This window comes from Oryctolagus cuniculus, chromosome 9 (genome assembly GCF_051225735.1).
Source record: "Oryctolagus cuniculus isolate XC-2025 breed Fujian yellow rabbit chromosome 9, ASM5122573v1, whole genome shotgun sequence".
Lineage (NCBI taxonomy): Eukaryota > Metazoa > Chordata > Mammalia > Lagomorpha > Leporidae > Oryctolagus > Oryctolagus cuniculus.
This window is the reverse complement of record NC_142875.1, coordinates 64133386-64152999: the sequence shown is the minus strand read 5'-3', so window position 1 is coordinate 64152999 and position 19614 is coordinate 64133386. Positions and strand designations below refer to the sequence as shown.

Genomic DNA, 19614 nt, shown 5'->3' with positions numbered 1-19614 from the left:
GAATGTCACCTATGACCAAAATGGCATTCACTGTGGGAGGCCCAGAGTACCCCAGTTTTTTAAAATTCTTTTTATTTATTTATTTTTTGACAGGCAGAGTGGACAGTGAGAAAGAGAGACAGAGAGAAAGGTCTTCCTTTCCGTTGGTTCACCCTCCAATGGCCGCCGAGGCCGGCGCGCCGCGCTGATCCAATGGCAGGAACCAGGTACTTATCCTGGTCTCCTTGGGCCATCCTCCACTGCCCTCCCTGGCCACAGCAGAGAGCTGACCTGGAAGAGGGGCAACCAGGACAGAATCCGGCACCCCGAGTGGGACTCGAACCCAGTGTGCCGGTGCTGCAAGGTGGAGGATTAGCCTAGTGAGCCACGGCACCGGCCCCCAGTTTGTTTTAGGGTGAGAAGACAGACCACACACATCTTCCTGGGTAAGGAGAAGTGGCATGGCTTTGTCGCCTGCAGCCTTGTCCCTATACTGCCAGTGCTGCCCGTGGAAGGGCAGCCCAGCTACCCAAGTCTGAAGGTGAGAGTAGTAAATAAAGGCTACTACAAGGCTGATGTCTCTGAAAATGTCCCTGTGTGTGTTTGTGTGTGGGGGCGGGGGAGGGAAGGGGTAGCGGAGAGCACACGATAGGATCGTTCCTGCCACACAGACTCCCTAGCTGTATGGGTTTATGTCAGGAAAAACAGTTGGATCAACTGAGCAATTTGTCTCTTAGATGCACTCAATCCAAGAATTTGGCCCTGGATGTCTGTGCTAAAATATACTAAAACCCAAAGTCAAAACATCGTATTAGTTAACAGAGAATTGTTCTGGCGAAGTCAGTGAAAGCATAATTTCCAAATCAGTCACGCCACCTCAATCAGGCAAACACGAGCCTGTACGTGGTGACAAACTGTGTGAGCTCCTGCTCTGAGTGCAGGGCAGAAAGCTAAGGAGTGCTCTCGCGCACGGAACTTCCCTCGGCTTCGTGTGCATCCCAGGTTTTCTCCGGCACACGGAACAGCCTGATGCAAACGGAACGAGGCCTGCTGATGAAGAGGTCAAGGGCACATCACAAAGCCCTGGGGTGTAAACTAGCTGCTCTGGAGCCTCTTGGGACCCGACAGCTTCTCTTCAGGGGACCTCAGCACGAGGCTGTTCCTGCAGGGTGGCCTCAGAGATAGCTGTCCACAGCTGGAGCCAGGCAGGGACACCCCCAGTGCCGTGAGAACCCCCACAGACCCCTGCATAGCTGACCATAGTCCAGCCCCTCTCCTCAGTTTGCCCACTAATTCCTGCAGAACCACCCTGAGCCTTGGAAGTGCCCCTCTGCTTGCTCCCAGGGCTGGGAGAAGGACTTCTCGACCTTTCTGTGGCTTTGGGCCTGGCTGGAGTCCTGAACTGAGTTGTGCATCAGAATGTACAGTAAAGCTTGGCAATCTCAGCCATCAGTAAACAGAACTATTGTGCTCTGTCTGGATGTGTTTGCTCTTTTGCTGGGCGGCCTGTGGTTGCCATGGATATGGCTTGGTCTTTGGAGGCCCACAACCAGGGAAGATCCAAGTGAACCCGAAGGGTCAATATTTCCATGAAACACCTCACACCCACGGTCCCAAAAGGACATTTTTTTAATAATTTTATTTTTTATTTGTTTGAAAGAGTTACACACACATATACAGAGAGAGAGAGAGAAAGAGAGAGAGAGAGATCTTCTGTCTGCTAATTCACTCCCCAAATGACTGGGCCAGGCTAAAGCCAAGAGCCAGGAACTTCATCCAGATCTCCCACATGGGTGTAGGGGCCCAAAGACTTGGGCCATCCTCTGCTGCTTTCCCAGATGCATTAGCAAGGAACTGGATCAGAAGTGGAGCAACTAGATCTTGAACTTCTGACCCTATGCAGGCGATGGCTTTACTGCCATGCCATAATGTTGACCCAAAGAAAATTTCTAAACAGTTTTGAAATGATGACCGAAATAACAGCAACGACCTTAAGCTCTAATTGTCAGAACTTAAAGGAACATTGTTTTTTAAAGATTTATTTTATTTATTTGACCAGCAGAGTTACAGAGAGAGGTAGAGACAGAGAGAGAGGTCCTCCATCTGCTGGTTCACTCCCCAGATGGCTGCAATGGCCGGAGCTGCGCCGATCCGAAGCCAGGAGCCAGGAGCTTCCTCCAGGTCTCCCATGCAGGTGCAGGGGCCCAAGGATTGGCCATCTTCCACTGCTTTTCCAGGCCACAGCAGAGAGCTGGACTGGAAGAGGAGCAGCCAGGACTAGAACCGGCGCCCATATAGGATGCCGGTGCTTCAGGCCAGAGCTTTAACCTACTGCGCCACAGCGCCGACTCCAGGGACATTGTTTAAAAAAGTACTCAGAATCATAAAGTTGAGGCCGGTGAGTAGCTGTGACGGCAGCAGGTGGAACGATGGCGCTTCCTCGCTTGTTTTCTAGGATACCTCTTGATTTACCATTTGTAGGGTGTGTCATATCCCAGCATATAAAGGAACCTGTGTTCCAAGCAAATGAGAGTTGCTCCTGTCTGTCACGGCGGTTTCAGTGACATTTGGTAGGACTATGGAAGATGGGTAGACTGCTTTAAGAAGGCTGGGGCCAGGGAAGGGGGACAAGGAAAGAAAGAAAGAAAGAAAAAAAAAAGACTCATTTTCGTGCAGTAGCCTATTGGCTCCTGAGTCTTTGGAAACACCTGCACACCTCCTGGAATTTCCCATAAGTGACCTGGAAGAAAAGAGCTGTCACTCAGCAAAGCCAAGGTCAGAGGCAGCCATGCTCTCAGCCCGGGGCTGCATCCTTCTTAGTGGGGTGCCTGATGGATGTGGGCCAGGGCAGGAAGCTGTGGATTCTGGGATGAGGGTCTTTCCCCTCAACAACCTCGGGGTTATGTCACCCACCCCATTTGCTTCCCTGTCCATTGGCACTGGCAGCCAGGCAGGTCCAGTGAGGAAGCTGCCTCTGAGCAGCAGTTATTCGTGGGCCTCCTGAATTGAAGAGGAAAAGCACTGATGTTAGTTTCCTCTGCGCGTGCGTGAGTTTCCATGTGTTTGTATGGAGGATTATGGCCGTCTTGCTCTGGCTCCAAGCGCTCCAGGGAAAAGCCCTCAGTGATAGTTGACAACAGAGAGAGCAGTAATGCCAGGGGCCACTTGGCCACCAGGGTCAAGGTGGGCTGCCCGGATGAAGAACGAAATCTCGTGCTTGGGCTGCCTTTGGTGGGTCCTGGAAGAATGACCTGGCTCCCGTACCAGACAGGAGTTGTCTCTGAGCTGGCCACATCCTGCTTCAAACTTCCCAGGAGGCCAAGATCCTGCTCTAAGTGAACAGGGGCGCAGCAGCCAGCACAGCCAAGCTGAGCGCAGCTCCTTGGTTGGACTACACTTGTTCGGGGTAGATCTGTGCGCACGAAGAAAACGCTGGCGTGTGAGGACGCTGGCTGCGGAGGTTCCACAGCACCCTCGTAAGACCCTCAAAGGGAATTCTGGCTCCCAAGGCTTCCGTCTTGTTCCTCTAGGGGTCATCACAAAACAGAACAGATTTCTGCAAAAGACGGGGGCTAGACCGCTGGTCCTGGCGCTGCTCCGTGAGAGACACTGCTGCCCGTGATGGCCGAGAGCTTTCTCACTTTCCAGGTTGGTGAAATGGAACACGGTGTGCGTGTGTGCGTCTGAGATTCGGGATTGAGGATGACCCTGAAAGCGCCCTGGACGGTTCTGAAGCTTCCCATGACGTCCTATCTGTGCCATTACAGAAAATCACGAGGGAGAGAGGGAGAGGCTGCTGAAGGACCCAGTGTGGCGGTGAGGGACAGCCATTGTAGGCGAGCTTTGCCATGAACACAAACAAAAGATGGAAGGAGGGGCACGTAATGACGGGTGTCACGAAAGAATCGCAGGCATCTGTATATTAGTGTCAGGAAGAACTGAAGTCCAGATATGCTAAGGCTTGTGAAACAGCAGCTGACATGAGGATAATGCGCCGTGGTTCTCGGAGCATTTTCATGTAAATCATTGCCTTGATCCTCACAATAACCCTGGGACTGGGGACGGGAGTTATTATCCTCCAAGTGTGTGGGGACTTTGCTGGGATTGGAGCCCAGATCATCTCAGGCCAGACACTGGGCTCTTCCCACCATTCCACATCTTTTCCTATGGTGCATTGCTCAAAAGTCTATTTTGACTGTTTGAAATAAGATAAGGTGGGGGGTCAGCACTGTGGCGTAGCGGGTAAAGCCGGCTGCCTGCAGTGCCAGCATCCCATATGGGCACCGGTTCAAGTCCCGGCTGCTCCACTTCCCATCCAGCTCTCTGCTATGGCCTGGGAAAGCAGTAGAAGATGGCCCAAGTCCTTGGACCTCTGCACCCACATGGGAGACCCGGAAGAAGCTCCTGGCTCCTGGCTTTGGATCGACTCAGCTCTGGCCGTTGCGGCCAACTGGGGGAGTGAACCAGCGCATGGAAGACCTCTCTCTCTGCCTTTCCTTCTCTCTCTGTGTAACTGACTTTCGAGTAAATAAAGAAATCTTAAAAAAAAAAAAAATAAGAAATAAGATGGGGCCACTGCTTAGGGAGCCAATGTAAAGCAGGCAGGTGGTAGAAAGCAAACTTAAGTTGATCCATTTGTTTTCTTTAATCTTCATCAGGAAGCAAAACAATCTTTAAGGGCTAGAAAAAAATTTCTCAAAATGGATGAGACCTTAAGGAGAATGGAGCTCTCCAGCCCCAGTGCTAAACACCGCTGCCTGCTGTTTCCAAAGGAATCGGATTTTTCCTCCATAGCACTGATGACCCCAGAAATTCCTTGTTGTGTATCCATGTCCCCCCCCCCCAGGCTGAAGCCCCTTGAAGGCAAGGACCATCGCCTGTCCATCACAGCATCCTCACGACAGCACAGGCGATGAATCCATAACTGACCACAAAACTGTCAGCAGAGATGTCTGTGAAGTGATGGAGGATGGGAACTATGCCCCGGAGCCAGGCGGCAGTTATCATGGCTACAAGAAAAGAGAACAGGTAGATTCTAGATTCTACACACCCATTCACTGACCTTGGTCTCTGGACGTGTTCATGGCACTACCATCGCTATCTAAAATTGTTTAATTTTTCTTCTTCCTGTTGTCTCTCCCCTTCTCTGTCTGTCTTTCCTCCGTGCTTCTTTCTCTTCTCTGTTGTCTGTTTCTCTCCCCTCCCCACACACACACGGGAGACTAAAATGAGGGCTCCATGTCTTTCTCTCTCTGTTCACTGATAAACCCTCAGTGCCTACCATAGTACATGAGCAGGGGCTGAACAAACGAGAGATCTTCACAAAGTTTGTGGGAAATGTGTGTCATGAAGAAACTCTGCATGGGTTTCAAAATACCCTTGCACCAAAATACATGTATCCATTTTCCACAGACTTTTTGAAGTCCCTTCATACATGGGTTGCCTGGGTGAGTTGGCTCATGCCATCTTCTTCCTCGGCTGCTTCCGTTTAGACTTCTTATGGACACCGTGATCAGCTGTTTGCAACAAATGGTGAATGGGGGGAGATAAGTGAAGAACACGTTAAAGTACTTTCGTATCAGTAAAGAGTTATTAACATGGGGCTGGCACTGTGACATAGCAGGTAAAGCTACTGCCTGTAGTGCTGGCATCCCATATGGACGCCAGTTCGAGTCCCGGCTGCTCTACTTCTGATCCAGCTCCTGGCTAATGTGCCTGGGAAGGCAGTAGAAGATGCCCTAAGTCCTTAGGCCCCTGCAACTGTGTGGAAGAATTGGAAGAAGCACCAGGCTCCTGGTTTCGGACTGGCCCAGCTATGGCTGTTGCGGCCATTTGGGGAGTGAACCAGCAGATGGAAGACCTCTCTCTGTCTGCCTCTGCCAGTCAGTAAGTTTGCCTTTCAAATAAATAAGCAAATCTTTTTTAAAAAAAGAGTTATTAATGTTTGAAGGGTCTCTAACAACCTGAAAATTCACAATGACAGCCCAGGCCACTGTTCTGGAAGGCTGGAGGAACATACTACGGTGTTGGTGCAGAAACCTCAGGGCAAGCCGAGCAAAGAGAATGAGGACTGTTCCAACTGAGAAGATAAAGAAGCATTTGCGGCAGATGAGTCAACCTCCTCAGGGTCTCTCAAACCGTTATCTGTTATTCAAGTCAGGCTGTGCAGCTTTGCGGGGAAGCTCAAGGTCAGAGCTGAGAGCAGACCAAGGCCAGGTCAGTGAGAAGAAGCTAGGGTGACAGGAGGCTGAGGAAGCACATCTCGGGAGATGCCGGCTCAATGTCGAGAGCTTCTGTTGATTTTATTGAGCACTGTGGTGGCCCCCCTTCTTTAGCTCACTTTGGCAAAATGGAGATGGTACTGCTGCTTTTCTTGGTGGGCAAGGTAGGAGGCATGAGGCCGTAAGATGATCTTTTTGAACAAACACCAAGTAACAGTCCATTAAATGTGCTAGAAGGTGCACTCTTTTTTTTTTTTTTTTAAAGATTTATTTATTTCTTTGAAAGTCAGAGTTACACAGAGAGAGGAGAGGCAGAGAGAGAGAGGTCTTCCATCTGCTGGTTCACTCTCCAGATGGCTGTAATGGCCAGAGCTGCACCGATCTGAAGCCAGGAGGCAGGAGCTTCTTCCGGGTCTCCCACATGGGTGCAGGGGCCCAAGGACTTAGGCCATCTTCTACTGCTTTCCCAGGCCATAGCAGAGAGCTGGATGGGAAGTGGAGCAGCTGGGACTCAAACCGGCGCACATATGGGATGTTGGCATTACATTCGGTTTCTTCACCCACTATACCACAGAGCCGGCCCCAAAAGTACACTCTTAAAGCAACCCTCTGACCTCTCATCAGGGCTACATGGCAGCTATGATGCTGTTGATTCAGTTGCCTCCTGCCTCATCATTCTGATGTTACCCTCATCAGCATGGAGGAGACTTGAATGATCACATTGAAGCACTTCTCTTTCAAGTGTATCATTCAGGAAGCTGCACACAAAGCTCTGTTTGCATCCCCTTGGCCAAAATGTTGCTTCATTGCCATATCTAAGTGCAGAGGAGTCTGGGAAGTGTGGTCTTTAACTGGGCGGCTGTGTCCCAAGTTTAAATGCTAGACCATGAAAGAAGAGGCCAAGGGAGTCGGGATGCAGCCCGTCTGCTGCAGGTGGCTGGAGGAAATGATGGCAAGCTGCCTTGGAAGTCCAGCAGCAGCTCTCTCTCGGAAGTGCCCCAGGGAGGAAAAGCCAATGGCAGTGGAGGGCTGTCTGCCAAGTCCTTTCAGAGCAAGGAACTGGATAGATTTTGATAAACAGACTGATGGAGGTTTATTCCTAGAAAGAGTATAAAGGCCCAATGGTAATAAAGGAGGTATATTGGCACTGTAAGACAAAAGTGTGGTAAGTATGGGATTTTTGGCGGAAGGTACTCACCTACCAGGTAATTTATCTGATCGGTCAGAATTCTGCTTCCTGCTTCTACCAACAACCATTGAGAATTGATCAGAAAGCAGGCTCACACTGGTAAGTCTAGAAATACCAGAATGGAAGCTTTGTAGATATTACATTTGTGGCAGGCACTTATTCATTCAAAGCATAATTACTAGATTCCTGCCCAGTGCCTAATGCTTTGCTCTTGTGAATGAGAAACACCTCAAGAGTTCAATAACAAAACGCCTGTGCATGAAGTAGGGCACCACTCATCCGTCCATTCATTCATTTCATGGAGATACCCATCACTTACTGTGAGTCGGACCCACAGGAGTGTGAAGGGGCTGGGGTGTATTGATGAGCAGGCTGGACAGGGTTTCTGTCCTCAACCTGGATATTCCAGTGTGAGAAAAAAGGCAGGGAAGAGCTAAGATGCCCATATGATTAAACAGGTTACAACTATGAGTGTTGAGGAGGAACGAAACAGAGTGATGACAGAGAACCTGGGGAGGGTCTTCCTGAGGTGATGACACTGAAGCTGAAAACCAAGGAGTAAGGAGCAGCCCATCACACAAGGAGCCAGGAGAAGAGAGGTGGGGAAGAATGAGAATGAGGTGTGCATAATCAGGATAGAGAGAAGACATGTGTGGCTACAGAGACATGGGGAGGGCTGCAGGGAGAGCCTGTGAGAGGTCTGCTCCCACAGTGTCTGGAAGTAGGGAGAGTTGAAGGGCAGGGGAGGCTTGAGGTTGAGGGATGAGGCTGGAAGGAAACATTCCAAAGCCGAGTGAGCTGTAAGGCCTGGAACAGTGCGGGTGCAGGCCCAGGCTGGTGGGAGGGAAGGGTTTGCACTGGGGAGCAGTAGGAGAGAAGGCTGGAGAGGGAACCCTGGGGGAAAGTTCTGGAAAGCCTAGAAGAACAAGGGGCTTGAATTCTCATAGGTAGTGAGAGTAGGAGAGAGACATGATCAAAGTCTGTTTTTGTTTTTTTTTTTTTTTTTTGACAGGCAGAGTGGACAGTGAGAGAGAGAGACAGAGAGAGAAAGGTCTTCCTTTTGCCGTTGGTTCACCCTCCAATGGCCGCTGCTGCAGCCGGCGCACCGCGCTGATCCGATGGCAGGAGCCAGGATCCAGGTGCTTTTCCTGGTCTCCCATGGGGTGCAGGGCCCAAGCACCTGGGCCATCCTCCACTGCACTCCCTGGCCATAGCAGAGAGCTGGCCTGGAAGAGGGGCAACCGGGAAAGAATCCGGCGCCCCGACCGGGACTAGAACCCGGTGTGCCGGCGCCGCAAGGTGGAGGATTAGCCTAGTGAGCCACGGCGCCGGCTCCAAAGTCTGTTTTTAAGGGTATTTCTCTCATGGGAGCTCAGGGCTTCTTGGCCTGGGCACTGGTAATGGTTTGGGCTGGGCTGTTCTTGGTGGGGCTGTCCTGTTTGTTGTAGGACACGCACAGCAACCCTGCTTTCTAGATGCCAGCAACACACACCCCCAGTGATGGCACCCAAAAGTGCCTGCGGACGTGGGCAAGTGTTCCCTTTGGGGCAAACTTGTTCCTGTGTCTTTTCAGTTTATTTCAATATTTTATTATTGTCTTGTAAACACAGGGTGTGAAGAATCTTGATATTGACTTGCTGCTTTTATCCTTGTGTGGTCATGGGCACTGGTAATTTCTGTAATAGGAAGGAAACCTCAGTTCTACCTACTACCGTTGACCTCCAGTTTAACACAAGTCTGTGCAACGCTCAGATTGATGAGCTTTAACGCACTCTGAATTGAAAGTCCCGAGGGACTTTTCTCCAGGCATCAGAGCCTTGACATTTCGGCTGTCCTCCTGGCATGTTCCCCTCTTCCTGGGGGAGGAGGCAGCCCAGGAAGCCCCTGGACTTGGGAGGAGGACACACAGAAGGAAAGAGCTATTTCCAGTGAAGAGCTTTGTACACTGGGTTGAAAAAAAAAAAAAAAAAAAACACAGAGGAGGGTTATCTTGGAAAAAAAAAAAAAAAGTATGTTCTAAGTTTAAATTAGCTTTGCAGAAACTCTGGGATTAAACAACCAATAGCAAACAGCAAAACCCCAAGAATTGAAAATACGTCCTTTCATTGCTTTCCATTCTCCCTAGATATTTGAAATCCAGAAAAAATGTTTCTCATAATCTATTTATGTCTATCCAATTGGGGATGGGTTGAATAGTGTTGCCCCTGCTCCACCCCACCAAATTCATGTCCACTTGGAACCTTAGATGTGGACCTAGAATCTTTGCAGATGTAATTAATTAAGATGAGATCATACTGGATTCAGGGGGCCCTGACCCCCTGACTGGTTTCCCTGGAAGAGGAGGGGACACACAGGCTCCCCATAAAGGCTGGCTGAAGGTGGAAGCGCCTGACCGCTGGGTGAGAACATTTTGCAGGACTGCAGAGGTAGGAGGCAGCAAAGGAGGTGTCTCAGCGAGTGGGCACCTGGATTTTGCATTTCTTGCCTTTGTAACAGTGAGAAAGGAATTTCTGGTGTTTTAAGTCACCTAGTTTGTGGTACTTTGTAGTAACTGCAGCCCTAGAAAGAGACCATAAATGGTAATGGTAACGTTATAGTGGCTTTTAGCCTTTTACTACAAGGGGCCCTGCTCAGACTGCCTGCTTTCAGCCTTGCTTGCCAGCAGGTTAGCTTTCACCCCCTGCTCCTCCAGCACTGGCGGACTTTCAACACCATCGCTTGGGCTTGGCTCCCACAGACCGAAGCAGCACAGCCGGGACTTCTGGACCACAAGTGGGTTTCCTACCACAAGCCAGCCCCTGGCTGTCGTTCCAAGGACAGGACAAGGAAGCTGAGCGGTTTCTGGGGGTGGACGCCGGGGTGCCATGGCTCCCTGGTCTTTTATGTACAGGACAGGAGTCATGATGGAGAAGGCGAAGCAGCCAGAACTTAAAGAGCAAAGGGGAAAGCATTCAGTTAGATCCCAGAGAAAGACTGGGAGGCTAGCAAATGAGTAATGGGTGTGGGGAGAGAAGCGGGAAGGGATGGAGGAGGCAGGGGAGGGGAAGACGGGGATTGTAGGGGGGATGGAAGAGAGAGAAACTGGACAGCTGAGTCCTTTCAAATGGATGGGGAGATGGTTTGAATTTGCCATGGGCAAAACCAAGAAAGCACGATTATGCAACATTTTTAATGACAGTGTTCCTGATAATAGTAATTATGTCTATTATGCAGATATGGTGGTGGGGGCACTGCCCTGTGAGGCGTCTCCTCCTGAGGGGATTAATAAGGGGAGGAATAGCGGCACCAAATGAAGCCTGGGAGGTCTGGAGGTTTTCATTTTTTGATCCTATGACTACACAGTTTCTTGCAAAATAAGCTCCTCAAATTAACTAAAAGAGACAGACATTTTCTCGTGCTTTAAGCCGCGTCCTTACTATGTCCTGTGTTTATTTATTTTTTATTTTTTTGCTGTTGGAGGGGCCTTGACATTTGCCTGGCTTGATCTTCAGCCCACAAAAAAATCATTTGCACACATGTGTTTGGAGGAGAAAGAAGTGAATGTATTGCTTGTCAAGAGAACAACTCAGAGATTCATCTAAAGTTTAGGTGAGGGATGAGGGAGTGGGGTGGGAAGTGTTGGATTGGAGCAAATGAATTCAGGGCAGCCAGAGAGCAAACATTGCCTGCTGTTGGCACTGAAGACTTCAGCCTCATTCAAAAGCTTTTATTCAGCCCCTACTGTATGTCAGGCCCTGGTATAGCCACTCTAAATATGGAAATGATTTTTTTTTAAAAGGGTCTAGTGTTTAGGAGGAAGATTGATGAATAAATCATTGTTCATTCATTCATCAAATAGTTGCTGAGTCTCCTCTCCATGCCAGAAATTGTTCTGGACACTTAGGATCTTGGTCCATTTTGTGTTGCCATGAGGAAATATCTGAAACTGTGTCATTTGTAAAGAAAGGAGGTTTATTCAGCTCTCAATTCTGGAGGTTCAAGCTTCTGTTCATCTCTGTGGAGGGCCTCCGGCTACATCAGTGTGGCGATGACATCAGGTCAGAGAAACTGCATGGTGAAATAGGAGGTGAGAGACATTCCACATCACAGTGTGGCGATGACATCATGGTCAGAGAGACCACGTGGTGAGATAGGAGGTGAGAGAGATTCTACATCACAGTGTGGCGATGACATCATGGTCAGAGAGAGAGACCATGGTGAGAAAGGAGGTGAGAGAGATTCAGTTCCAGGCTCCCTCTTTTTATAACAACCTGGTCTTGTGAGAACTAACTGGGTCTTGTGATAACTCAGTTAATCCCTTCCGAAGGCAGTGACCTCAATAACCTAAGGACCTCCCACAGAAGGCCCTATCTCTGGAAGGGTCCACATCTCAAAACCACCACCTGGGAGATGATATTTCCAGCACATGAACCCTGGGGGACACACTCAAACCATATCCACACAGGAGCACTGAGTGTAGGAGGGTAAACAAAGTGGACGATGTAGAGAGGTCGAGTGGCCTGGAGGAGCCAGCCAGGCGCTCTCAGCGCATCTATCTACAAAAGTGTGGAAGAGGGGCTGCCGACCGCTCTTTTAACTGGGACTTTAAAGTTCTTGCAAGGTTAACACGTGATGGTCATTACCACTCCACCTTGCAATGCCCCACAGTGACCTTCCCCAGGAAGCACAGCATCCCGGCGTGGGGCGTTTCTAAACGGCTTGGTGCTGTTGTACACTCAGCTACACCCTTCTGCTGTGCACACTCACTTGCCCGTCTGCTCACAGCTGACCCCTGGATCCATGGCCCCTGATCCCCAAGCCCTCTGTCCACCTGCTGCTGGCATGCCTCCCAGACACTTTACCAGCCTGAGGCCATCTGCAACTCTTCTGCTCGCTCCCTTCTGTTCAGTCTCAACAGTCACATCCTTCCACCGCGTGGGGTGGACTCCCCAGCAACAGGACAGGGGGAGGCCCGTCCGTACCTAGCTCGGCCTTTCTGTTTGCCCAGGACACACAGAGCTGAGGGAGGAACTGCATGGCTTCCAGACTCTGGCCTTTGCTCCCACATGGAGTTTGGGCAGGTGGCAGGAGGGGAGGGGACATGGTACATGGTGGGGACACAAAGAAGAGACTCCTTTCCCTGGCTACTTACTCCCAATGGGTATTTGTCTCCAGCCTTCAACCATCAGGTGAGGGCAGAATTCTTAGGCTGTGAGGATTCTTCAGTGACTCCCTCTGAGGACTCAAAACAGAGAAAAAAATTTTTTTAAAGATTAGTTGAAAGACAGAGTGATGAGATGGGGTGGGGAGAGCAAGAGAGAAATCTTTTATCTGTTGCCTCACTCCCCAAATGATAGTGCTAGTCATGGCTGGGTCAGGCTGATGCCAGGAGCCAGGAACTCCACTTGGGTCTCCCACATGGGCAGCAGTGGCCCAAGCACTTGGACTATCTTCCGTTGCTTTTCCAGGCACATTAGCAGGGAGCTGGATCAGAAGCAGAGCAGCCAGTAGCTGAGTAGGGATGGACACTCTCCAAACTCCTCCTTGCCTTCAGAGGCCACTGGCTCCTGGCACGGGGACAGGCCACTCTGTCCTCTGTGCAGGGGGCTCCCTCTTTTCCCTGCGGTGTTTCCTGTTGGAGCCAGCGGGCTCCTACATGGAGGCTGGGGGCATGGGCCCATGTGTGTTCTGGAGGGTGAGAAGCTCCATGTTTGTCCCCGCTTCTCCTGCTAAATGAAACATGTTCACCTAACCCTCAGCGGCAGGCTCCTTTTGCACCATGGTTACACCCAAAACCAGGTGACAAGGACTTCTGAGCTGGGCTCTCTGTTTACACTGTCCGCGGCAGGGCCTTGCTCTGCACCCCACTCCTGCCTCCTCACACAGCCCTGTCAGCCCTGCACCGGGGACGCACACAGGCCATCACTAATTCACTAGGTGTTCTTCAGCCTGAGCATGCATTTTTAATTCACGTGGACATCAGGACTCGGGTGACAGCCCTGTCCCCTTCTGCGCCCTTGTGCAGTGCAATTGAAGGCAGTGACGAGCTGTTATTCCACACAGCAGAGCGCTCCCCAGCCACCTCGCTGTGAGGAAGCCCTTGTTACGTATCTGAAACCCATTCTAAATATTTCAAGGACTGTTTAAGTGGCCATGGAATTAATTCTAAACTTAGTACCTTCATCAAATTGCTAGAAGAGTCTCTCACAGACTCGTAAGTCCAGGCTTTATAGTGAAGAAAAGAGAATGAGTCTTAGAGACATGAGACCCTTTCCCCAAGGCCACACAGCACGTGGGTGCTGGGGCCGAGATGAACGCCTGAGTTGTGTGAGTTCCAGGCCTATGCCACTCCTTGGGACTATCCTGCCTCTGGATGACACATTTAACTCATTCCCTTCCAAATCAGTGCATGGAACAAACCTCCCAAGTCATCAGATCGCCAAGAGCAATAGTGAAGCTTAGGCAACGGTTACCACGATTGTTACCAGTCTCCTTGGTTATTAGACCTGTAGAGCAGCTAGCGCTGTGTAGGGTAAGCCCATGCCTGTAGCGCCAGTATCCCATATGGGCGATGGCTCAAGTCCTGGTTGCTCCACTTCTGATCCAGCTCCTTTCTAAAGGCCTGGGAGGGCAGAGGAGAATGGTCCAGGTCCTTGGGCTCTTGCACCCACCTGGGAGACCCAGAGGAAGCTCCAGGCTTCTGGCTTAGGATCGGCCCAGCTTCGACTGTTGCAGCCATTTGGAGAGTGAACCAGTGGGTGGAAGACCTCTCTCTCTGTCTCTCCCTCTCTCTGTAACTCTTCCTCTCAAGTAAGTAAATAAATAAATAAATAAATAAATCTTTAAAAAATTAGACCTGTAGTGATGAAGACACTAAACTCTCAAAGCAGAATCACCAATAAGGCAGGGGGAAAGAATGAGAGAAAATATTAAATTGGATCTCAAAGACAGGAGTGCCTGGGACAGAAATGACCAGTTCCTGGGGGCTCGCGTAGGGGAGCTCCACACAAGTGGAAAAGCAGGGAGGCCACAAGAGGAGCTGGGAAGGGTGAGGACCCTGGACGCTAATAGACACAGGTATGGCTCCCACCTCTGGCATTTATGAACTGTGATCTAGGCGGGGTGGGGGGCAGTTACTGATTTCTCAGAGCTTCAGTGTAAACGCAGATAACACCTATATGGAAGTGTTGCCACGCTGATGGAATGAGAAAGTGTTCCTACACATGCAGTAGGCACTCAGTGAGAGGTAAGGCTTATGATTCCTTGAACTTTAGTTAGAGGCAGGTCCCTAGCACCATGGAGGCCAGGTCCCAGGGCTACAGAGCGTCCAGTGACCTAAGCTTTCCCTTGTGATTGGCATTTAAAGCCCTTTTTTTCTTTTCTTTTCTTTTTTTTTTAGAAAACTTTTATTTAATAAATCTAAATTTCAAAAGTACAACTTTTGGATTATAGCGGTCCCCCCCCCCCATAACCACCCTTCTACCCACAAACTATCTCATCTCCTACTCCCTCTCCCATCCTGTTCTTCATCAAGATTTATTTTCATTTATCTTTATATACAGAAGATCAACTTAGTATTTACTAAGTAAAGATTTCAACAGCTTGCACCCACATAGACACACAAAGTATAAAGTACTGTTTGAGTAGTAGATTTACCATTAATTCACATGGTACAACACATTAAGAACAGAGATCCTACAAGGGGAGTAAGTGCACAGTGACTCCCGTTGTTGATTTAACAATTGACACTCTTATTTATGACATCAGTAATCACCCAAGGCTCTTGTCATGATTAATCACCCAAGGCTATGGAAGCCTCTTGAGTTCACAAACTCCGACCCTATTTATACAAGGCCATAGTCAAAGTCGAAGTTCTCTCCTCCCTTCAGAGAAAGGTACCTCCTTCTTTGATGGCCTATTCTTTCCATTGGGATCTCACTCGTGAAGATCTTTCATTTGGGTCATTTTTTTGCCACAGTGTCTTGGCTTCCCATGCCTGAGAAACTCTCATGGGCTTTTTCACCAGATCTGAATGTCTTAAGAGCTGATTCTGAGGCCAGTGTGCTGTTAAAATCCTTGTTTTCTTTTCTTAAACCTTGTACTATGGTGGTTTTCAGCTGCGGAGGTGAGGGCTGATGGAACAAAGACATAAGCCTCAGCCATTCTTGCTCATTGCCCAAAAGATAGATAAACATTGGAATTTATTCCTTGCCCTTGAATCTCAATTGGGTCTCACATCCTATTGTCTTCATACCTTACCACTACATTCTTTCACAGATTCCCAAGGCCCCACAGGGCCATCTGAAAAACCAGTTCCAGGAATTCCCTTCCGCCTGCCACTCCCACCCCCACCCCCATCCCTAACCTTCCTAAAATATAAGAAGACCCAGCCCCTGGGGGTCGGAGCCTTCTGCCACGCGTTCCATTCATGTGTACACCGGCAGTTGGTCATTCACCTCTATGAATTTATTTTCTCTGAATAAATTCAGTCTGGCTGTAAATTCATACACTGCCTGCTCTCTATTCTGCGCCTCTTTTCCTAACAAGGCCAAATGATATTTGGCAATGTCTGCAGACATTTTTGGTTCCACACCAGGATTGGAGATGGGGGAAGTGTCTGCATTTAGTGGGTAGAGGATGCTACTGAATATCCTCCAATAACCAGGACAGCAAAGAGATATCCAGTCCAAAATTTCAATGGTGTCCAAGCCGAGATACTCTGCCCCACTTAATCAGTGTCAATACCCTTTAAAACAAGCATTTGTGGCTCAGAGTTGTAATGCAGCGGGTTAAGATGCTTCTTGGGACAACCCACATCTCACATTAGAATGCTAGTTTGAATCGGGAGCCAAGAACTCAATCCAAGCCAAAGCCAGGAGTCAGGAACTCAATCCAGGTCTCCCTTGTGGGTGGCAGGAACCCAATTACTCGAGCCATCACCTGCTGCCTCCGTCTGCACATTAGCAGGAAGCTGGAGTGGGGAGCAGAGCCAGAACTTTAACCCAGGGGTCTGACATGGGATGCGGGTGTCCCAGATGACATCTTAAGCCAAACACTGCCCCTGAGACCTCTTTCAGAACTTGGGAGTTTGCATGGAACTACACTGATTGGGAAGCATTTCTCTTTTGGGAGGGCAATGCACCCCTTTCCTGGGAAGGCAAGGCTTGGGTGCTTAATCTAGGTTTGACCAATCAAATTCTCTGGCTGGGCTTAAAATCTGGAACAAGAGAGGCCAAGAACGGTGGAGAATTTGTTGCTGCGGCAGCAACAGTGGTTACAGTGACCCTGGTGACACCAGTGGTATCCAGAGCCTGGCACATCTCTGGAGACCAGTCAGTGTCCTGTGTTTTGTGGTGGCTACAAGTGGTTACTGTGGTGTCATTTGGGCCATGAGTCCCAGTACCTAACTTCCCTTCATCATGCCTGTTTTCCTAGAGTTGCTTTTCCAGGCTTCCTGTGAATTCTGTGGGCTGTGCAATCTCCTTTCAAGCGATTATTTTCTGCTTGAATTAGCCAGCTACTTCCTGTTGCTGGAGCCATGACCTTGCCAGGTGAGCCATGCTCAATGTGCTACCTGCACCTGCTGCTATTGATGTGTAATGATAGAACTCAGTGGCTTTATGCAATATTTATTTTTGCTAATAATTTGGTGGCTTGAAGAGGGTAGAATTTCCTTTCTTCTTTTTTAAAGATTTATTTATTTGTCTGAAAGGCAGTGTTAGAGAGAGGCAGAGACAGAGAGAGAGAGAGAGAGAGAGAGAGAGAGAGATATCTTCCATCTGCTGGTTCACTCCCCAAATGGCTGTAATGGCTGGAGCTGGACTGATCTGAAGCCAGGAGCCAGGAGCTTGTTCCAGGTTCCCATGTAGGTACAGGGGTCCAAGGACTTAGCCCATCTTTCACTGCTTTCCCAGGCACATTAGCAAAGAGCTGAATTGGAAGTGGAGCATCTGGGACTCAAACCAGCACCTGTATGGGATGCCAGCACCGCAGGTGGCAACTTTACATGCTACGTCACAGCACCGGCCCCTCCTTCTTTCTCACATAGTAATGTGAGGTAAGTATCCCAGGTTGGCAAGTAGGCACGCCCCATACAGGCATTCAAGGGCTTCGTTTTCTCCCATTTCATCTCTCTACCCAACACTTAGGATCCACATAGTTGAAGCTCTCTTGCCTCCATGTCAGTGTCTAGCCAACAGGGAAGGAAAAGAGTGAGAAGGAGACGCACCCATGGTCTGGAGGCACAGGTCACAGCTTCTCCCACTCCAATGCCAACTGCACGGGGCTGGGTTACATGGAGGAGAAAGTGGATATTAGTGGACAGCTGCATTTTTCTTCTAGAATATCATTACTTGGAAGGATGGAGCAAATAGTGGACATTTGAAGCACAGTGGTGGGGCAGTAGAAAACTTGCTTTTCCTTTGAAGAAAATTCAGTCTATCAGTTCTCAGTCCACAGTGTAATGTAGCCAGAGGGCACAAACCAGCAGTAAGGAGACCTGGGCTTGCATTTAGGCTCGAATGCTCTCCGATTTTCTATTTACTTCGGCCTCATTTTCCTTGTCAATTTAAAGTTTACTTGAAAGAGGGGCTTATGACAGTGCCTGATAAGACTGCTGTACGAATTCATTGAAAGTCACGCACACCACACAGTTGGTGCGTGTTGGGATGCTTGGTCACAATTGAGGTTGCCTTCTAGGGAGTGTGCTCGGGAAGGAACTCGCAGCTGCTTCTTCTGTTGCTCACCAGCCCTGGGAGTTTGGGGAAACCACGGAACTTCTCTAGAACTTGAGAATTTCCTCTGTAAAAGGGACGATAACTTTAACCTGTCGTTTGTGATTTCTTTAAGACCCTAGGTGGCTATCGAATTTTCTCTATCTTCTTTCATTTTTTAGAAAAAGATTTGTTTATTTGAAAGTCAGAGTTACATAGAGAGAGAAGGAGAGGCAGAAAGAGAGAGAGGTCTTCCACCCGCTGGTTCACTCTCTAGTTGGCCTCCACGGCCGGAGCTGTGCTGATCTGAAGCCAGGAGCCAGGAGCTTCTTTTGGGTCTCCCATGTGGGTGCAGGGGCCCAAGGACTTCTGCCATCTTCTACTGCTTTCCCAGGCCATAGCAGAGAGCTGGATTGGAAGTGGAGCAGCCGGGACTCAAACCAGCGCCCATATGGGATGCCAGCACTGCAGGCAGTGACTTTACCCGCCACCCTCAGCAAAGTGTTTGACTCTAGAAAGCCACTTGATGTGTTCAACACTGTTCTTCTTAGGTGTGAGAATAAAATAGATTTTCTATTTTACTTTCCCTAACAGCAAATTATCCAGAAACAGCAACTTGGAAACAGGATCCTTCCTCTCCTCCTCCTGTTTATTGTTGGACTAGAGCTATAATCCTTTGTTTGTGACATCACAATTAGTTGCTACTGGAGAGGATTACTATGTCACAAAAGGATCAGAACTCGGGTAAGATGTAAACAGGAACAAGCAACCACTTTAAAGGTTCTGTTGCTACTGCTATTGTTGCTTTCACATTTGTTAACGATAGTCTTCGTGTTGCCAGACTAAAGTGGCAGCCACTTAAAGAAAGACGGTAGTATAGAGTTCTTGAAGAAAGAGGAGACATCTGAGGTGTCCCGTCTCGGGTCTTCACAAAAAGTAGGCCAGAATGAGTGTTGATTAGAAACGTTCATGTGCATTGTAAGTTATGGAAATAGCAAACTAGCAGATAGAATGCCACGTGTTGATGGGATCCACAATCATCATCTCGTCCATTGGCAGCCAACCCGGAGGGCCAGGGCATTTGTGATTCTCTGCAGCAATGTCCACATTCTGCGCTGGCTGTGAACTTGCTTAGGACAAGAACTATAGGAAGAAACCTGCAGAGTGCTGCTGGGGTCGAAGGCCTGGGAGTCTGGGTATCTGGTTCTACCGCCAGCTCTGTCATTAGCTGCTTGTGTCCTTGGAAATTATCTGCATATTTGTCCCTGTCTCGTAGAATGAGGGGCACCTGGCCTAGACTCACGCCATCACTGGGTGACGCTTCAGGCCCCTGTTGGTTCTGAGCTCTGTGCTTCTATGCCTTTTCAAATCTCACCAGAACTGACTTGTTTGAGACTTGGCTATGTTAAGTGCTCTGCTTATTAATCTTGGAAACCTTGGTTCCAACACTGGAGTAAAAACAGTCCTGTGAGAACACATTGTGCAAAGGAACAACAGGGATTAGAGAGAAGAAAACAGATCATTCCCCTACAGG

The 19614-nt window shown here is 49.2% G+C and overlaps 1 long non-coding RNA gene across 1 annotated transcript; it reads left to right on the top strand.

Annotated features, from left to right (window-relative positions):
* The first annotated feature begins 10025 nt into the window (after positions 1-10025).
* Positions 10026-19340, top strand: LOC149124582 (uncharacterized). The gene is made up of 3 exons (XR_016213245.1): positions 10026-10161; positions 17283-17425; positions 18675-19340. It is a non-coding gene; the product is annotated as an uncharacterized LOC149124582 (long non-coding RNA).
* The last annotated feature ends 274 nt before the right edge of the window (positions 19341-19614 follow it).